Here is a 20,243-nt window from a genome sequence, read left to right as displayed (position 1 = left end):
CTCAGAATCCGCTTCGTATGACTGCGGTGGGGTGTCATACGATGATGAGTAGGGTGAATGCGGTGGAGCTTGTGATATGAGAGCAAGCGGTCCTCCGAAGTCAGCACAGTCTTTGAGTACAGTGGATTCTTGCGCTTGGAGCTCTCCATAGAGCTTGTAGAGTGATAAAGAGTGAATCTTCCCGTTGCCTTGGACTATCATCTTAGCCGTGGTCCAATGTCTTCCTAAACTATTAAGGAACTAAAGATTGGTTTCATGGTTGCAGCGGATGGTACCAGCATTTGATAACGTTGTGACTATCCGGTTGAACCTCTTGAAAGAGTCTTCCAAACTTTCACCAGTATGAGCTTTGAAGTTGTTGAAGTCGTTGAGTGCGGTAGTGAGCTTCTTGTCTTGTGCTTGTTCTGAACCTTCGTACAGGTTCTTGAGTACATCCCAGGTCTCTTTTGCAGACTTGCAGTTTATGATAATATCAAAGTTGTCAGGAGCAACACCACAAGAAATTTCATAAAAAGCAACAACATCATTTTCCATTTTATCGAGATCATCCTTGGTGGGACAGCTCATGGTTGGTTGACCTCCTCCTAGCCTGGTTGCAGCGCCGTCAGTTTGGACTGGTGTAAGGACCAGAACATGTGGTCCTTCTTCCACGGATCGCCACACATCTCTTCCCAGTCTTCTTAAGTACCTCTCCATTCTTTGTGACCAGTGATGATATTCATTAGCTACCAGTATTAGAGCTCGGTTATAACCACCAACACTATTTGAGACATTCAAAGATAACGATTGTGCCATTTGATTTTTTTTTGTTTTTTTTTTTTTGTTTTAGAAATCAGCTTTAGTGGTATAGAAGGCCTTATGAAAAATCAGAGTTCCGATATTCAAAAAGCAACCACTTTGGCTATGATACCAATTGTTGAGAGAAGAACTTGGAGACACACTTGAACAAACGTTAGAACAAGTATATTACGGAATAGTTAATATCAAAGGATCATAAAGCTCAACAATAATATAGTTAGATAGTTAGTTGCGGAAAGTAAAGAAATATAAATGACAACAATTTTTATATCAAGAATACACTTAAGCTGATTCGTAACAAGGAATGCATTCACTCGAGTTAATAAGGAAGATCAAGCTTAGTGATTAAGTCTAAAAGACTTGCTCCGTAGAGAGGTTATAGTTAGATATGTTTCAGTAGCAATTTAGAGTAAGAAGAATAGAAAGATAGAGAAATGAAGAAGATAACTTAGAAATATATTCAGAATAATTCATAAGTTATCAGAGATGAGTAGTACAGAGGTAGTAGAGAGAATTTCAAGAGTAAAAGAAGTGAAGTATCTAATACAAAGGAATGACTCTCTATTTATAGAGACTTAGAACTAGACTACAACTCTATAAGCAGCGTGCAAGGCATGCAGGACAATAGAGTATATTACATAAAGATAAGAAAAATATTCTAGATAAGTAGTGACAGAAGTCTGATTGCGGTTGCTGATGAAGAACTGACTCCGGATGCTGAAATGGTTGCGGGTGTTGAACTGTTGCGGTAGGTAGATGGTTGCGGTATCTGAGTTCAAGAGGGTCACTTTTATGTTTCAACATAAATAATTTAATTAAATATAACTGGATTATTTTATTAAACCAAAAATTTTGACGGAAAGGTTAACGGATCTGAAATTTCATTAACGGAAAATGCGAAACATAAACGAAAAAAGTTTCGGGTTGTCACATCATCCCCCTCTTAGAGGGAATTTCGTTCGGAAATTTAAACCTAGAATACAAATCATGGATTAGGAAAGAGATGCGGATACTTCTGATTCATATGGTCCTCACGCTCCCAAGTGAATTCGGGTCCCCGCTTGGCATTCTAGCAAACCTTCACTATCAGGATGCGACTTTGCTTTGCTCGTTTGATCTCTCTGTCCATGATTTCGACTGCTTCTTCCAAAAAGTTGAGGTTCTCATTGATTTCAATCTCGTCAAGAGGAATCACAAGTGTCTTATCGGATAGACACTTCTTTAGATTCGATACGTGGAAAACAGGATGAATGTTGCTGAGTTCCCGTGGTAACTGAAGTTTGTATGCTACAGGACCAATCCTAGCAAGGATCTTGAATGGTCCAATGTAACTTAGGTTTAGCTTTCCATGCTTTCCGAAGCGTATCATGCCTTTCCAGGGTGAGACTTTCAGAAGGACGCGATCGCCAACCCGAAACTCCAAGGGCTTACGTCTCTTATCGGCGTAGCTCTTTTGTCTATCTCGTGAGGCTTTCAAACGTTCCCGGATTTGTACAATCTTCTCAGTTGTCTCTCATATGATTTCAGGGCCAGTGAGAGTACTGTTGGAGATTTGACCCCTGGCTAGCTGCGTGTCGCCCACCCCAGCCCAACACAGAGGGGATCTACACTTGCGGCCATAGAGGGCTTCAAACGGCGCAACCTTGATGCTGGTATGGTAGCTGTTGTTGTAGGAAAATTCAACCAAAGGAAGATGAGTATCCCATGACGCGCCGAAGTCAATGACGCAGGCTCTCAACATGTCTTCCAATGTCTGAATTGTCCTCTCACTCTGTCCATCAGTCTGCGGATGATAAGCCGTGCTCATATCTAATTTAGTTCCAAGAGCCTTCTGCAAAGACTGCCAGAACCTTGATGTAAACCTGCTATCTCGATCGGAGATAATGGATGCAGGTACACCATGAAGGTGAACTATCTCTTGAAGGTAAATCCGTGTGAGTCTCTCCATCTTGAAGCTTTCTTTGATTGGCAGGAAGTGAGCGGACTTCGTCAACCGATCGACAATTACCCAGATAGCATCGTGCCCACTCGGAGTTCTGGGTAACTTGGTGATAAAATCCATGGTTACCCTTTCCCACTTCCACTCAGGTATTTCTAGCTGTCGAAGTAAACATGAGGGTTTTTGATATTCAACCTTCACCTTGGCGCAGGTTAGGCACTTACCCACGAAGGTAGCAATCTCTGCTTTCATTTTTGGCCACCAATATAGTTGTTTGAGATCCAGATACATCTTATCCGAACCCGGGTAAACGAAGTATTTAGTCTTGTTGGCCTCATTCATGACAACCTCTCTGTAACCACCGAACTTTGGGGTCCAGATTTGGTTCATGAAATAGTACACTCCGTCTCCTTTGATCTCCAAGTTCTTGTCCATTCCTCGCAAATCTTCATCCGTCACGTTCTCGGGTTTTAAGGGTTCCCGCTGAGCCTCCTTGATTTGCGCGGATAGATGGGAATGGATGGTCATTGTTAGTGCCTTCACCTTACGCCCTGAATACTCCTTTCGACTGAGGGCGTCTGCTACCACATTGGCCTTGCCGGGATGGTAGCGAATTTCGCACTCGTAGTCACTGAGTAGCTCGACCCATCGTCGTTGTCTCATGTTTAACTCCTTCTGATTAAAGATGTGCTGCAAGCTCTTATGGTCGGTGAAGATAGTGCACTTGGTTCCGTAAAGATAATGTCTCCAGATCTTTAACGCAAATACCACTGCTCCCAACTCCAAATCATGAGTTGTGTAATTAACCTCGTGTGTTTTCAACTGTCTCGATGCGTAGGCGATAACCTTTCCTTGTTGCATGAGCACACAACCTAGGCCCTGATTAGATGCATCACAGTAGACCACGAAGTCTTCCGTCCCTTTGGGCAGGGACAAGATAGGTGCGCTGCACAGGGTCTGCTTCAATGTTTGAAATGCAGTGTCTTGCTTGGCTCCCCAACTAAAGGTTACCCCTTTTTGCGTCAGGGTAGTTAAAGGCTTAGCGATTCTAGATAAGTTCTGGATGAATCTGCGATAGTAGCCCGCGAGACCCAAGAATTACCAGATTTCTGTGGGTGTCTTCGGTGCAGACCAATTCTCAATCGCTTTGATCTTGGATGGGTCAATGTGTATCCTTTCCTTGCTAATCACGTGTCCAAGGAAATTCACCTTCCTGATCCAGAATTCGCACTTCGAAAATTTCCAACACCTGCCTTAAGTGTTGTTTATGGTCGTCCTCACTCTGCGAATAGACAAGTATGTCGTCGATGAACATAATCACGAACTTGTCTAAGAAAGGACGGCACACCCGATTCATCAGGTCCATGAATGCTGCCGGTGCATTAGTTAGACCAAAGGGCATTACTACGAACTCGTAGTGTCCATAGCGAGTTCGGAATGCTGTTTTGGGCACATCATTCTCATGAACTCGCAACTGATGGTACCCTGATCTTAGATCGATCTTTGAGAACTAACTGGCTCCCTACAGTTGGTCGAAGAGATCGTCGATCCTGGGTAGGGGATAACAGTTCTTGATCGTTAGCTTATTCAACTCTCGGTAGTCAATGCACATCCGAAAGGATCCATCTTTCTTTTTCACGAATAAGATCGGAGTTCCCCAGGGTGAAGAACTAGGCCTTATGAATCCTTTGTTGATCAGCTCATTGAGTTGACTGGATAATTCTTGCATCTCCGCTGGCGCTAAACAGTATGGAGATTTAGCTATAGGAGTAGCTATGGGGATCAAGTCGATACGAAACTCGACTTGGTGATCGGGAGGAATTCCTGGGAGATCTTCAGGGAAGACATCAGGAAAGTTACAAACTTCGGGGATGCTCTCAAGGTCTCTAACTTTTCGCGTTTCGTCGACAACATGAGCTAGGAATGCATGACACTCCTTCCACAGATATTTCTGGGCCTTGACGCACGAAATGATATGGAGATTCGAACTGAGCTTATCACCATAAATCATAAGGGTTTCGCCAGAAGGAAGATTGAGGCGGATAGTTTTTTCGAAATAAAGAATATCAGCATGATTGGAGCTCAACCAGTCCATGCCGATAATGAAGTCGAAACTCTTGATGGACACAGGCATAAGATCGATGGGAAACAAATAATTGTCTAGAGTAAGAGTATAGTCTATGAATATGTCGTTAGTGCTCTCCTTCTTTCCGTTAGCCATCTCGACGGTAAATGTTTCGATTAGAGGTTGGGATTTACACTTGATTAGATGTTTGAATGAATGACTAACAAAACTCCTCTCCGCACCAGAGTCGAAGAGAATGCATGCATAAGAGTTGTCAAGGAGGAACGTACCCGTAACAACGGTAGGATCAACAACTACTTCATTCTGGCCCGTAGTCAAAACTCTCCCTGTATTGCCACCAGTTGTTGCCTTGGGGTAGTTTCTCCTGTAGTGACCAGCCTCTCCACATCCATAACAAGTTTGACCAGCGCCCGCTCCCGGAGCCTGGTTGGTTGGTTGAGCCGGTGTCTTGCAGTATCGAGCTGTGTGCCCCTTCTTCCCACAGCTGTTGCAATTCAACTCACGGCAGGGTCTGTGATGATGGAAGTTACACTTGTTGCATAGGGGTAGTTTTCCAGCATAACCATCGGCAGGAGATTGAGTGGTTGGAACAGCAGTGGGAGCAGCAGCAGGAGCAGTAGCAACATGAACTGTTACTATTTGTTGCTTCTTGGAGGGCTCCTACGAAGACTGGCCCTTGCGCTTGTTACCAGACTTCTTCTTCCCACCGCCATCCTTTTGGGGTTCAGGGACAGTTGTCACTTCATCCAGATCGATTCCATTATCGATCAGAGTCTGTGCCAGATCCTTGGCGCTTTCAAATGTAGTTGGCCTAGCAGCCAAGACATTTCCTTTGGTGGGTTGCGTCAGTCCCCAGATGTACCTCTCGATTTTCTTGCTTTCCGGGGTGACCATTCCCGGACAGAGAAGAGCCAGATCACAAAATCTCGCGGTGTAGGCACAATTTCAGAACCCTTCATCTTTAGGTTCCAGAGTTCGTGCTCCAACTTTTGCACTTCGCCCCTCGGGCAGTACTCCGCTAGCATGAGCTCCTTAAGTCTTTCCCAACCCATGGCATTAGCCACTGGCAGGGTTAGGGTTTTGACTCGACCATTCCACTAGGTCAAGGCTCTGTCGGTGACGGTGCAGGCGGCGAACTTCACCTTGTTGGCTTCAGAACAGAGTCAAATTTCGAAGATGGATTTGATATTCTCGAACCATCGAGTCAGGGCGATGACACCTCCATTTCCATCGAAGGACTTGGGTTTTGCAGTCATGAAGTGTTTGTAGGAACACTCTTTCTGATGTCCCTGACTTCCATCTTGTCTATGGTGGGTCGGTTCCACCTCCAGCTCCACCAGCATTCACTTGTGCCATTGCTGCAGTCACGACGGCTGTAACTGCTGCCTGGAACATGAAAAGGTCGAACTGAGGAGGTGGTGGTGGTGGCGGAGTGTCGTTGTTCCTTCTGGTGGGTCTTGGTCGGGGAGGCATCTTGTTCTAGAAACAATCAGGAAGAAGAGGACGGTAAGTCCTCGAGATATATAGAAACAAAATATATCTCGTCCTGATAATGAAAGTATTCTACCGAGCGATAATCATAGAAAGGTTACTAACACAAGTAAGTTATCGCTTAAGGAAAGAGAGGTAGCAATACTTAGAGTGAATCTGCGTACTAAGTTTGTCTCTAGTGAAAATACTCCTATAGTATTTTATGTGAGATGATTTTTGGTAAGTTCCAGGCCTACTGTAGCACCACAGTCACCCCCAAACACATGTTGGTCATGTCTTGACTGAATATAGTAGATCAAGCTATATTCACCCTAGACATGATTACATAACTGCCCAGGTTTAACCGCAACGTTCCAGCATCCATAATACTTTTGTTCGGCTCTACTAGCGACACGAATCCTGTTATGTATGCATGCTCGTATACTTTTATAAAAATACTTTATATTTTGAAAGTATACTTTTAGTGTAGAGAACTTAGGCCCCTTAGTGTTTATAGTTGTATACCACGTAAGGTTCGGTATACTAGTTCGCTATAAACATGGGCTCTGATACCAATCTGTCACACCCCGAAACCGTTGGCGGAAACATTTCGGGGCGGAGGACGTCATGTATAGCATCACAACCAATGAATAACAACAATCATAGCAACACAACCATTACAGTGAATATTAAAAAAAAAACGTTTACATCTGTTTTGAAACTCAGTTTGAAATACATCCAATAGTTTTGCAAAATAAAACTTAAAAACTCTTAATGCTTTGGTTCCTCGAAAATCCAGCAAGTACCTGTCTACTGATTTCCTGAGAATACAAGCAGTTTAAAAAATATCAGCTTAAAGCTGGTGAGTTCATAAGCAGTAATTTGTAATGAAAACTTATTGATGAGCGAGCCGAAATGATTTTGTAGTTTCAAGAAAATTCGATATTTTCTTTAGTGAAAAACGTAGTGTGATCGATTTCGTATACAACCATAAATGTTCAATTCTGAAAATTGTATAGATATGCAAAATACTACTTCATGTGACTAGCTAAAACTAATCATGAAGTATACGTATTTAAATATAGAACCGTAACATAAATGATTTGGTTTTGAAAACCTTGGCTCGGCCAGTATGCATAGTGTGTTTAGTTCTATTTGGTATAAATAAAACTACTGAAGAAAACCAGGTTGGTAAACTATCGGTGATTTATACATAATGTGGGTCGTATAACCATGCTTGATATGATTAGAGACTTTTCCAACGTTCTTCAGGCGTTGATGTTAAATGACATTTGTACATCTCAGGCGTGCCCGCCTAACTGTAGCTAGCAGTCCAGATGTGGGATTGTCAGTCCTGAATAGATCTATTCACAAATTTCACGCTCTCCCTCCAGGAGACTCTGGTTATACAGTGGTAGGATTTATCCCTGTACACCTAAGGGTATAGTAATGAAGTAGCGCCTCACAGTATCGTACAATCTAGTTTACATGTAATGTAGTAGCGTTTTACTGTAGTAGAAATCAGAATGTATACCGCGAATAATGATAAATCACGGTTATGAAAATCATGATAAATGTGACAACCCTATTTTTCCCAAAAAGCATTGTAAACACTCGAAAGCTAAAAAGCAACGAAATTAACCTCGAAAATAAAGTGTTCAAGTATCTAAGTTGGGATACATCAAATATTAGATATCATGCCAAGGTTTCCAAGAACATAAAGAACGCTCAAAACCGGGTTATATTGAAGAAATTATAACCACTCGTATATTTACGACACGAAGTTAAAACATTTTTTGACATAAAAAGTAGAATCTCAATAAAATACATTTTAGCCTTAAGTATCTAAACCAAAGTCGTAGATCTCGTTGAAAGGTGAGCGTACATAAAAAGATCGCCCAAATTGGACCCCGTATGAAGAAGTTACGAATTTTCAAAGTTTCGTAACAGTAGTAGAGGGTTAAAAACTCAGATTGAAGATCGAGTGTTATTTAGCTATCGCCACCTAAACGGAAGTTGAAGATCTCCTCAGTGGTAATAAAACAATAAAAAGACAAACGAAAACCGACGTCGAATAAAGAACCTATGAATTTTTAACGAACTTTAGGAGGCTCGGCCTATTAAAAATATATCATTAAAAATAAAGTCAAAACTAGCCGACGGAGTCTAAAGGAAAGTTGTAGAGCATAATCTCACCTACGCGTGGATATAAAGAACGCGAAAAACGGAGCCTGTACGCGAAAGTTACGGAATTTAGAAGTCGGAAGCAGGGATTACGCCCCGCGTACTAGACCCAGAGTCGAGTCTCATCGACCCGCCCAAGCTACGCTCGGCTAGACCCAGTAGTCCCATCGACCCGCCCAAGCTACGCTAGCTAGACCGGAGTCGTAAGCCATGACGCCACTTTACGCCCCGCGTACTCCGGAAGTACGCGCCGCGTAAGGGGTTTTCCAGCCCTATAAATGGAAGGCATAAGCTTCGAGTTTAGGCACACCTTCACCATTTCTCAGCCATTCTTCCAGCTCCAGAGACCCTTTTCTTACCTTGGTTTCCGCACTCGAGCCCCCGACGAAAAATTTACGCTGCAGAAACCCCCGAAGAGCCCGACGACGCAACCATCCGCGATCGAAGTTCTGCTCAAACCTAGCCTCTCTCTTCAAACTTAGCGGGTGAGTTCATACCCCTACTTTTCAATTCTTTTCATGTTTTAGGGGGGAATACAAGTACATTATGAGTCGAAGTATCATTTTTATAAACATCTTTATGCTTAGAAGGCTATTATATCACCAAGTTATTCTTACTAAATGAAAACATACTTTTGAGAAGCTATAACGAACATAGCTAACAAGTTATTCATACACTTTACGTATACATCTTGACAAATGAAATACTTTCAAAAGAAGTAAAGTCTTTTATCATCGTAAATCTGTTTATACCTAGTAATGTGAGACAGCTTCACGTACGTTTGAGTATGCATTATTAAGTCCTGTATTATATACCATAATCCCTTGTAGGGGGAGCGTGATACTTGTGTATAGATCTATACGGGATTGACAATCCCGCACCTAAGCTGTTAGCTACAGCTAGGCCGGCAGGCCTGGGGTGACAAATGTCATAACAGTTCCAACGCCTGAAGAACGTTGTTACAGGCCATCATTGTCAATAGCATGGTTATAAAACTCACATAAAAGTATAAAAACAAGTTAGATTTACGAGATTCATACATGCATTTCAGTTTTCCATTTTATTGTTAATACAAATTTTATCACCATTATTCAAGCATGGAAAACACTAATGCACTCCAACACGGGAAACTTTTCAAATCATTTATAGAAAATATTGGATTTTCTGAAAACCTCGTTCATCGATTTACTATCAAAAAGGACATACTTTTCAATGCAAAAACACTTATGAACTCACCAACTTAATTGTTGACACTTTTTCGAAACCACTTGTATTTCTCAGGGAATCAGTAATACAGGTAACCACCAGCTTTTGGAGAAGGAAACACTAAAGATGTTTTATTATTGAACATTTATCATCTCATTGTAATATTCTTTTGCTATTATGTATAACGCAACAACATACGTTTTCATTATATATGTGATGGTTATGTTACTTTCTTTACAATATTCAATGGTTGTGATACTACGTGAAGTCATCCACCCCCGAATGTTTCCGCCATTCTGGTTTGGGGGTGTGACAATAAAGCAGTGATATAAACTGTAACCGGTTTCTGTTCCAGTGCATATGTTTAGTAGAGAAGTTTCTATGCTTGATAAGTTTTTAGAGAAATACCAAATCATACCGATTATAGTTTATAATGTAATGAATAACGTATCTGTAAAAGCTATGCAAATTTTTAATGGAAACGCCCCTTATGCTCAATAAAGCATGAAGTTTGCATAAGTTTTATGTATATTCCTGAAAACGTTTATGTTTAGCTTTTAAGAAAACATTTATGTTTAGCTTATAAGAAAACATTTATATTTAGCTTGTATTCCCCCCTGAAAACCTTAAAAATACGGAAAAATATAGGGGTATGAACTCACTGTTGTTGCATGGAGTGGTTGACTGAAAAGAAGGTTCCCGAGTTTTTGCATGCGACACTTAATGAAATCCTATTATCAAATAAATACGTATATGTATCTAAATTAGTGATTTCGATAAATAAAGTGTTGGAAAATACTTGAATTTGGTTGAGGAATGTTACCGAGACTTGCTTGAATCGAAGGAATGAGTTTACTGCATTAGAACACGAGTTTACGGTTTCAAAACACGAGTTTACGTTTTTTGCAGATGGCCGAGTTTACGGCCATGAACTCAAGAACTGAGTTTATGGTCTTTGAAGCCCAGACCGTAAACTCGGAAAACGAGGGTTGGATGTTGACTTCGATGCGAGGAGTGATTCCAGACGTTCCAAAGTGACTCCAAACGTGGTTTTGTTGATGATTTCCGAAGTTTGAAGGCGTTTTGAGTGTTTACGGTTAAGGTTCTTAGAGAGAGGATGAGAGAATGCGACCATAAACGTCCCAATAAACCAGTTTACGGTCGTAATCCCATTTTAGATCAAAAATGTTGTTTTCTCGAGATTTTCAGGTTTCCGCGCTATTTTTGGTTCCAACTCGTATATAATTTAATTAAATATAACTGGATTATTTTATTAAACCAAAAAATTTGACAGAAAGGCATTAACAGAAAATACGAATAACAAACCGAAAAAGTTTAGGGATGTCACAATTCCTCCTCTCTTGAAAACCACAACCCCAAAATCACATTCTTCCCCTCCTGATTTGTTCGATCGATCACCCACCGACCTCCACTATTCCGTCGTTGAAATCTCCATCGGAGGTTTTCGTTTTCTTTATCTCCTTTCCAAATGCTCTTACATTGTTTTTCCCCAAAGCTATCACTACTCACTGCCACCACATGACCACAACCTCCTAAACGCCACCACCACACACCGTGACCACCAGTTCTGAGTATGACGGTGGAGGTCCTCTACAACCATGGCTTGAGTAAGTTCTATGTACTTTGATATCCCTTGAAGAAACGCCACTTTTGGTTTCGTGTTTGATTTGAATCTCTTATTTATAAAGATCATCCTTTTCTAATCCTCGTTCTTTTGAATATAAGAGGTCAAGCTTTAATTATTTTTTCACTAGGGAATTTTGTATATCTAAACTTCATCGATTAATATGTCGCCACTTCCTCTTATTTCCATCGGTTCCTAAAACCGTATTCTCTGCTTCTATATCCCTAAATTGTATGCTTCATCTATTCATGTGTTTCCTTTTGTGCTTATGAGTTCATTTTGGGTAATATTGGAGATTGAAAGTTGTTAACGTCTAGGAGTCCTTGTGGTATGGTAGGATTTGATAGATGTAAAGAATGCAAATGCCCCTTTCAAGCAACTATTTGATTGAATTAGAAAAGGGAAAACCTGTAAGATCTTACTTTCTACTCTACTTTACTGTCACTGAAATCAAGTTGTGTTTAAGATTTTCAATCATGGTGATTGTAGTTGGTGATTGTATGTTAGTTGAATTACAGGTGATTCTTCCTTCTTTATTTCTTCTCTTCCAATCATACCATGTATATTCATTCCATTGAAGTTGTTCAAGTTGTTCATTAGCTTACATTCTTTTTTTTTTCACAACCACTTTTGGTGTACATGTGTAAGGTGGATGAACAACACCACCCAAACCCAAATACAGGTCTCAACCTATTTCTCAAAATCTTCCTTGCATCTTTCAAAATACATTTCGATATTGTTTTCTTTCATATTTATTTTTGTGCTTAGATTTTCTGTAGTTATGATTTTTATCAGGAGCTAGAGGAGTTTGTGGTGGTAATCTTTTGAGGCAATTATGATCGTTTTTCCATACAGTATTTAAATGTTCCTTTTTCTTATGAAAAGTTGCAGGTGGTGATGAAAAGGTTATCTATTTGAAATAGGTTTGTCTATCAGTAAAAAAAACAACCAAATCATTTCAACCTTCATTATTTTTATTCTATTTACTGCATATTAGGTGTTTGTGAAAATGCCACAATGAATCCATTTTAGGAAAGGGCCAAGTTGCCAACTAGGGATGAAACTATAATGGTATTTCATAATAAAAATTGTTTTCATCATATGTTGTACAAGACACCCTCTTATTTAAGATGAGGTTAATATGAAGGTAACTTTTTTACAAATTTATTTTTCCTTATTTTATTTTTGTTAAGTACTTATTTAAAAATCTTTAAAGATCTCAAAATTTATTCTAAGAGGAAGAAAAGAAGAGAAAGAAGTTATTACTTTTTATAGTAACCATTTCATAAATGGTGGTATACCATCTGGTTACTCAACTGGATGAAATCGATTGAGCAATAAAAAGGTCCCAAACAAATTTCAAATTGGATTTTTAACTAACTCATTAATTATAATTCACTGATGTATAAAATAAGAGTAAAAACAAAAAAACTCTACATTGTGTTTACATATATTATATTGTCACATTTTAGCAAATGAGTTAGACTATTAATTTAAGCTACAAAGGAACAACTTTAATCATATGGGTAAAACGGTCATTCATTCTGAACAGAAGGGTGAAATGGTCATTCCCTCAGATAAATAGTAATTTTATATTCAACGGATGGCTTTCTCATATCCGGTTCAACTTTTGACCATTTTGCCACTGGTGTTATTTTGGTGAAATCCAACATTTCTGTTTTACAAATGGGGATGACAAATTTATGGTGTTTTGCAGATGAAAAACTCAAACCCCATGTTCTTCATGGTTCATCTGGAATTAGAGATGTGAAATTTTTTGAGGGATTGAAAATTGCAACAAGACAAGTGACAACAAATACTATTACACTTTTAATTTTTTGATGCCAAAGTATGTTATTATATATACATACTAATTTTAAAGGTCCAGGTGAACAGTTCTCTATTCTTATTGGACCTCCTCTAAATATGTCGGTGGTGTTTGTTGTTCGTTTTGGATGCTTGTGGATGATGGTCCTGTTACTGTGTCTTAGCTTTTTTGTTGTTTGAATTTCTGTTTGTCATAGGATTGTGCCTAATAGTGTTATGAGGAAGTGCCCAGTGCCCACCTTGTGTTCGATGAAAGTCCTGAATGAAAGTACCTTGATAATGCACATGTTATCATATTTATTGTACATTTGAAAAACCCAAATCTTGGATATTGGTTTCTTTATATTTTTTTTAACAGCATACTGTTTTTTTAATAAGTTCAATTATATAATAATATTACTTTCTAAAAGAACTAACTATAGATACTTTCTCATTAAAATCTTAGTTGGGTTTTGATTTGCTTTTATTGCGTTCAATATTTTTCTTTTGTAAACAAAAGGCTCTTTAGTTGTTATTAAATAAAGTATTAGAACAAAGATAAAACTATACATTCTGCTTACATAGGATATAAGAAATTTATATTAAAATTCATCTTTTAATTGTGTAGTGGCTTAAACAAGAGGTTTAGCTCCATGCAATTCAGAAAATATGCCACCCTAAACCATCATCTGCTACATTTTCATAATGGATTCTAATTCATCAACCGTGTCGAAAACTAATGAGGTATCAAAATTAAAAAAAAAAAAAAACATTATTGTTATTTTAGTTTTTTCAAAAAAAGGAACAGGTTACCTAATTTCCATATAATCTGAAAATGAATTAATTAGTTAATTGAAAACACTTTTGAAAAAAACACAAACATCCCAACCACACTTTGTTGTTTTCTCTCCTGATATGGTAATGTCTCAAGTGCAATGAACTTTTATTGTTTTTTAAATAACAACTTTTATTGCTTTGTTTATAATGGATTTCTACTTTGATGTCGACTCTATTTTCTTGCTAACAAAGTGATTGCATCTACTTTCTTGAGGTTTTTTTTTTCTTTTGTGTATGGCTTAGGAGGTATAAAGGTTTAGGTTCCAAGCTATGATAAAAAGAGCTTTAAGTTTAAGAGGTACTATTTGATTCCTTAATTTCTTTACTATATGATTATGTACACAATATATATCCGAATAAAAAAATTAATTTTAAATATTTTTGATCTTATTCGTGTAACTGGTGTCATCTAAAATGTTTATCAGGTGTTGTGTAAAATGTTTATTAAGTTGTCCTGACTTTTGCTACAAACTTGGTAAGAGAAGTAAAGCATTGTTAACTTTGTTGCTATTTCCTGTTTTTGAATAAATGACTATGAAATACCCTCCAATTCTCGCAATTCCAACACCTGCAACGCGGGATTCTTCTCTAGTTTCTAATAAAAACGATTTCTTTTTTGATTTTCTTACCACAATAAAAATGTTTTTATATATTTTTTTGCTAGATGTAAAATTTTAAAATTTCAGATTTGGTGTTCGATTTAACGGAGATCTGGTGCTCAATGTAACTAAATAAAATCTTCCCGTTTTGTCCATTTTTTTAGCGTATCCATCCCCATAAAACGGAGATTCTTCCTAGTTAAAAGTAATTAAAAGTAACTTTCTTAAAGTCTATTTTATAAATAAGAGGAGGCTTTATGAGTTTGTTTTTCTCAAAAATAACCATTTTGTGATTATTCCTCTATTTTTGACATTTTAATGAAAAATATAAGTAATATTACTATGCTGTGTCGTAGTTAACTTCTTCAACAACAATATATTCATTTCATATAAAAAATTTAGCAACAATAATTAAATGACTAAACTAACTATTTTTCTTAACCATTTACACAAAATAAGGCATTTTTTTTTACCTTTTCCTCAAAGTAGCCATACAGGCCACATACAAAATAGGATATATTGACTACGAAAATATGAGCCAAATGCAACACGGGCAGAGAAATTTGTGATTTTTTGTATTTGGGTTTAGTTTTCACAAAATATTAATAACATTTAAAGAATTATTTCACCAAAAATGAGTTGGGTCTATGTCCTAAATAAGTAACCAACTTTTTGTAATGTATTAAACGCTCTCTTATAGGAGACTTTTTTCAAAAATTATAATGTATACATAAAAGGATGGAGAGTTTTTTATAATATTGAAGATAGATAGAAATAAATTAGTTAATTTTATAAAAAAAATAGTTTTAAAAATGTTAATTGTTAGAGAATTTTTTTACAATATGTTTTTGTTAAATAAAAGTTAGTAGACAGCTCATGTGATAAAAGTAACATTTTTTTTAGGTTAATCATTGAAAATGTCCTTATAAAATATGATAAAGTACATGTTTGATGAAACGCCCAACAACACTTAGCCATCAGAAGATGAAAGTTATACACTAAACTCCTAATATTTTCATTAATTTGACAAGAAAGTTCTAAACTTTATTTTTTTGACAGAAAAGTCCAAATTACTGGCAGTTTTTGATACTTTAACCATTTTTTCCGGTTAACCGGTAATTAAGATTTTTTTGTCAAAAAAATAAAATTTAGGACTTTCTTGCCAAATCGTCAATTAGAACTTTACTGTAAAAAAAATATAGTTTAAGATTTTCTTGTCAAATCGTTGAAAATATTGGGACTTTAGTGTATACATGATTTTTTTGTTAGAAATTTAATGGTATGATATTCTTTAAGCATAAAAGTTACTGAAACCTTTTCTAGTCAACTAGATTCTATTGAAATCCTTAACGTTTGCTTCTTGTTAAATCGTTTTTTTAATCTCAACAAACCGACATTAAAAAAAATGGAGATAATAAAAAAAGAAAGAAGTAACCAGGGTTGTGTTGGCTTTTTGCAGTCCTAAAGTAGAGAAATAAGAAACCGAAAAAAACGAATTGCCCTTTTTTCAATATCGATTTGTTTAGATTAAAAAAACGATTTAACAAGAAACAAACGTTAAGGATTTAATTAGGATCTACCCGACTAGAGAAAGTTTCAATAACTCTTATACTTAAAGAGTATCATACCATTAAATTTCTAACAAAAAAAAGATATATACACTAAAGTCTCAATATTTTCAACAATTTGACAAGAAAGTCCTGAACTTTATTTTTTTGACAATAAAGTCCTAATTGACGATTTGACAAGAAATTTCTAAATTTTATTTTTTTTGACAAAAAAGTCATAATTACCGGCTAACCAGAAAAAAGGTAAAAGTGTCAAAAATTACAGTTAATTTGGACTTTACTGTCAAAAAATAAAGTTTAAGACTTTTTTATCAAATCGATGAAAATATTGGAACTTTAGTATATATATCCCTCGTTAAAATTGCACGTTAAAATTGCAAAGGTAGTAGAAACCATATTCAATTTATATAAAAAGGTCGACAAGATAGTTCATACACCTAATTTAGTAATCATTGGAGTCTCTTTTGGGTTTTGTTTATTGGTATACAACAAAACTTGTATACTTTGTCATAAAGTGATACATAAGACACAAAAGTGGTATATTCTTGAGTGAATCTTTCACTATCTTTCTAAGTTTACTTCTTTTATAGATATAGGAAATATGCTTTATCTTTTTACCAACAATACTTAAATATTTTCACATGTAATATTAATGTACTTATAATTAGAGTAAGTTACAAATATGGTCCCTATGTTTTAATCCCAACGAGTCTTTAATACAAAATGTCATTTCCGTTTGATGATAGCAACCTAGTTTTACAAGCAAGCAATGTAAAAAGCCCAAACCTACTTTGATTTAAGGTAACTTCTAAGCTTCAAACAAAGCTTAAACTCTTAGCTTTTAAGTTTTAATATCAATAAGAATGTCACACACCAATTTTCAAATGAAAAAGGTCACAAACAAATCTTTCACAAGATTTGTTTTAATATCAATAAGAAGGGGTATGTTCAAATTGAAGTAGCCACAATGCAAAGTTTTAATTCCAATGTGACTTGGACTCCTTACGGTCATTAAGCTCTAACAACAGTCATCGAGTAGACAACTGTATACCTGATTTACATCTCACATAACAGACAACTAACTGTATACCTGATTTACTTCTCACATGATGATATGAGTTAGTTGCAGAACATGTAGGCCAACTAAGAGATTGCTACAACATGTCATATGACTTTCCTAAGGTCAAAAGAATAACACTTTTTGCAAAAGTACAAAAGGACCAAACATTCTTAGCAAACTAACTTCCATGTATAACCAATTTTCAACAAGTATAGATAAGTGTCAAAAGAAAAAAAAATCAAAATTAGAAGCCAATTCCTTCACTTTAGTAGATCGATGCATCGAATCTTGGCTCATAGAAACAAACTTGACCATTATACAACCGAAGACCACAACCCGCAATCCAAGACCACACCTTTTTGTCCACATCATACAACAAACCTTTCCCTTGATTCCAAGAAGTAAAAAGAATCAAATTATCTTGTCCAAAACACTCAAATCTCTCAGCCGATAACCTCAACAAACCTCTAAAGTACCTCGGGGGCATTCTTGTAACTTCAACCCACATCACCTTACCATGATCCAACTCCCAAATCCTCATACTTTGTATAGTACTATAAACCCCAACTCTTCCAACCAAAAACAATCTCTTTTTTACCCCTGCAATCAAATACCCATCTAATAAAGATCTTGGAAACTTAGCAGGAACATGTTCCCAATACCCCGTGTCCACTCTATACACCATTAAACCAATCGGTGAAAGGGTTTCAAGATACAATCTTGAATCACAAAATGCCATTTTTGATGAACAGAAATTGACAGCTGGCATAGTTTGGTTGACTGACCATTGACCGAATCTTGAATCGTATACTTCAGTTGGTAAGGATTTGTCCCCGTAAAGATCGTTTGCAGCTATGATTTTGAAGGTGCGTTGACTTCGGTCAACCACCATTGTTAATTGTCGTTGAATGTTGTAATGCATGAGTGGAAGGATTTGAAATGTTTGTGTGAGGGGGTTGCAGATTAGGGTTTTGAAAGTTGACCCATCGAGACCAGAAAAGCAAACAAGCCCACCTGATGACCCGATTAAACAGATTGCCCATTGAGGAAGAAAGGTGAATGGGATTCTGTACCATTGTTTTAAGGGTAAGCTGAAAACTGAACATTGTGGTGTTTGAGATTGTGAATTGACGGAGGTTTTGTAGAATGTTAGAAGGCAAGGGCCATGGGAAGGGACTTGGGAATGGAATTGAAGAAAGGCGGAATCGAGTAGGATTGAATTCCATCTTTTGCAAACGGAACGGAGTCGGAAGATCATGAATGGTGGAATCCGAGCTAGGATTTCGTTTAATAGATCTTCGGGTAACATGGCCCAGATATCGTCTTCCATTTGAACATCGGGTTGAGGAGATTTAGCGAATTTGGCGATTGTTTCTTCATCTAAACCTCTTGGTTTCGTCTTGATTGCTTTCTGCTTTGATGGACTAACGTTCCTTGACCCGACCCGTCGACCCATCGGGCTCGTGTTCCTCGACCCGCTTCCACCATTCGCACCCATCTTCACCAACTGGGTCATCAAATCTCGAGACTCCCCGATTCCGATTCCGATTCCGATTCCATTTCCGATCCCAACCACCATTTTTTCAAGAGCCCTAATTTGAAACTGAGTGCTCCTAAATCAAAAGCTCATTGATGACCCAAATACAGTTCGATTGTGGGTTAATAAAGAAAAAACCCCTAAATCTATCGGATTCAAAATTGGCCGACTTTTAAAAAAGCAAAATTGAACGGATCGATGAATATGAACAGGAAGATTCAAAGTATTTCAGTCACAAATTACCTTTTGATGGCGGAATGGGTTCTTTTTGTTCTTGAAGGATTGATACTCGAATAACAATCATGGAAGATGATGAGTTGTGGATAGAAACAAAAAAAGAGTCAGGGTCAGGGGAGAGAGTAATGATTCGGCGTTGGGTGGTAATGGGTTCTGATTATTTTGGGAATAGTTGTTGAGGGGTTTTAATTCGGTGATAAATTAATGCAATATTTTAAAGAGTTTAAAGTGGGTGATTAATGCTATTATTATGTTTTTTTGTCCCCACAATTGATTTAAATTCAAAAGTTGCCGCTATTTGTTTGTTATGTCTCGATTACATGTGTACTTTGGAAAGGCCATGTTAATTCATTCATATGATTAGGGAGTAAGAAAAACCAAAACCAAATAATTTATCCAAACCATTTAGTTTGGATTATTCGGTTTTCAGGTTATTCAATTTGATTGATTGAATAAAAAAATTATTCAATTTAGGTTTAGCTAACCTTTTTTTTTTTTTTTTTTTTTTTTTAAATTCCGGTTCATCGAATAATCCAAATAAGATATTAAAATATTAATTTTAAGTTTTATATTTATATTTTAAAACTTAGAATCATTAGTTAAACAAACCTAAAATCATCCAACTATGCTTAATTAACTTGTTCCTTGAAAACTCTTATAGAATCACTTCTAGTTATTTGTTAAACATTCTATACAAAATAAGACATTTATCGTTTTTAGGCTCGTTATTTTTTTTTAATGTTAAAAAAGAAAACTAACAATTGGTTTTTGAATTTTATTGAAAAACATTTTTAGTTTTATAAACTTGTAAATTGTGATATGTTATCTTCTTTTATTTAAAACTATGGAACCGACTTTTATTTTTCTTTGAAGAGCCACATTGGAGGTCTAGAATCTTTTGATCAATTTCCCTTCCATTTAAAAGCATGAAGCTTGAAGTAGACTTGATACTTTATTAGGTTATTTGAAAATTTTGATATAAATGAAATTTGGTTGAGCTTAAACTACGTTACCTGATACATGAATTATACCCAAACTATAACATCCTGATTTTCAAGTATTTTGCATTTTGACCCTTGGTATGAGTATTGTTTGCAAATTTGGTCATGCATGACATTTCTGTAATTTTTGGGAATTGCTTGCGTACGTTGGGCGTACGTGGCCTAGACCCAAAACCCTTTATGGTTTATGCACTATTTATAGATCCTTAACTCTCAAAGCTCATTTCATTCATCAGCCTCCAACCTCATATTCGACCCTTACAATCCCTA

At 36.9% G+C, this 20,243-nt stretch overlaps 1 long non-coding RNA gene and 1 pseudogene across 1 annotated transcript; one reads left to right on the top strand and one right to left on the bottom strand.

The window, feature by feature from the left end:
- The first annotated feature begins 10,989 nt into the window (after positions 1-10,989).
- Positions 10,990-13,510, top strand: LOC145093293 (uncharacterized). Its single transcript, XR_013702824.1, has 2 exons — positions 10,990-11,311; positions 13,046-13,510. It is a non-coding gene; the product is annotated as an uncharacterized LOC145093293 (long non-coding RNA).
- Positions 13,511-17,289: 3,779 nt separating this feature from the next.
- Positions 17,290-19,149, bottom strand: LOC145093292 (F-box/kelch-repeat protein At5g15710 pseudogene; annotated as a pseudogene).
- Positions 19,150-20,243: the final 1,094 nt, after the last annotated feature.

The sequence above is a fragment of the Lactuca serriola genome, chromosome 3, assembly GCF_051521515.1.
Source record: "Lactuca serriola cultivar US96UC23 chromosome 3, Lser_US96UC23_V15, whole genome shotgun sequence".
NCBI classification, from domain to species: domain Eukaryota; kingdom Viridiplantae; phylum Streptophyta; class Magnoliopsida; order Asterales; family Asteraceae; genus Lactuca; species Lactuca serriola.
The sequence above is the reverse complement of the archived record's forward strand: the minus strand, read 5'-3'. Positions and strand labels throughout refer to the sequence as shown.